This window comes from Ostrinia furnacalis, unplaced genomic scaffold (genome assembly GCF_004193835.3).
Source record: "Ostrinia furnacalis isolate ACB-3 unplaced genomic scaffold, ASM419383v2 OfSCF3952, whole genome shotgun sequence".
Lineage (NCBI taxonomy): Eukaryota > Metazoa > Arthropoda > Insecta > Lepidoptera > Crambidae > Ostrinia > Ostrinia furnacalis.
Window position 1 is genome coordinate 297,809 of NW_021134191.1, and position 1,791 is coordinate 299,599.

Consider the following 1,791-nt stretch of genomic DNA (forward strand, 5'->3'; position numbering starts at 1 on the left):
CATGCTCCTCAGCAACCCCTATGACTGTTATAACATTTTTTTTCTCAATTAGTACACCTTTAAAGAAAAATGTACCTTTGTAGATTACAACGTACAGTTATTTCTATTTGGGGCTGCTGTAGAGCATCTTCCCAGCAACCCCATATTGAAATTTCAGGTAATTCGTTGGTTATAACAGTCAGGGGTTGCTGAGGAGCATGACGGTAAAATAATTGACTAACTTCCTTTCAAGCGCTGAAATACATAGGTACACAAAGTCTAGACAGGTGAACTTAAAACGGACTGAAAATTTTGCTTCCTCTGGGAATCGAACCCAGAATCTCTGGGTGAGAGACAGGAGGTCTTACTAAAGCGGATATCGACAAAAGTAAAACTACAACCTACACTCCTCGCGCCCCTCGATAGATTCATATTCACGAATGTATTTCAGCCACTTTTATTTTATTGAGTTTAACGGCAATATTTTGCGCAATATTTCTTTTTCACGCAACTGACAAATGCGATAAAAATAAGTCGCAATCACTGAAAAAGTTTTATTCCACTCTGACCTATGATTTCCAATGTTTTTTATTATTTTCAGACATTTAATCAAAATCACAAAACCAGTTTCAGGGACGTATCACATCACATTCTACTACATTTACATTACTATCTACATTCTATTGAAAATTGGAAAAATAAATCGACTACTTTTTCACTTTGCATGTCGTCCTAGTATTTTTCTATCAGTACGCGATCAAGCTAGTACTATTGTCTTTGAAATTTTAACTCATCAGCATAGAATGCATAAAAGACGTTTGTCGCAAGATGTTACAGTAATAATTAATCTCTCATTTGACTAAATCCAAGTGAACAAAGCGGAACAAACATGCGAATTGCGGTGTGAAAAATCGCCAAGTGGATATCACAGTCGATTTGGCGACATCAGAAATATGGAATTATCGGAATTGTTAAAAGCAAGGCGGTTCTCGTGGTCGAGGGACCATGAAATACGGGAGGTGTGTGAGTGTGATAGAGTTATTGGATGACGGTTTGCAAAGCGAAGCTATTTTATAAAGGAAATATTGTTTTGAAAACCGCCTCAGTATGTAATTCCAGTGATCATTATTTCATACGGATAAACTTACGAACTAAATAACTTTACCTGTTTAATGATTAATTATAACAGAATCACCCCTTTAACTTCAGTTTTACAAAAGAAAAAAGAACTGTCAAAAATTACACTTCACTTTCCCGCCAAAAAGTAAGAAAATACTCCGTTTACGTGGCTACATGCCGAAAATGCCATGAAAGATAAAAAAGAATTCGTTATTTTTCGTCTCAGAGTGACATTAAAAATCCCAACCCCTTTATTGTCCTGTACGTTTTGTAACAGTACTTCCCTGTGGAATCCAATTTGTGTCCTTTTAAAACTTCTGCTTCCAGAAGAAGAACAGATAAAACAATCTGACAATAAATACAAAACAATGTGGAAAATTATAAATACAAAAACAGGAAAAGCTAATTTCAAAATTTATAAAAATATTAAATTAAGATTTGAAGATAAACTTACCGATTGTCCAAAAACGGTGTGTGAAATATTTAATAAAACTTTCTCTGAAATAAGTAAAAAAAATACAAAATTAAAATCCAATGTCTGCCAAGTCATAAACTCACCAGCATGTTCCATGTATCTGCAACCCGTAGATCAAAAAGAAATTAAAAAAATCATAGCGTCTCTAAAAAATAAACAAAGTAGTGGTATAGATGAGGTCCCACCAACATTAATAAAACAATGTAGCGAGGAGCTGT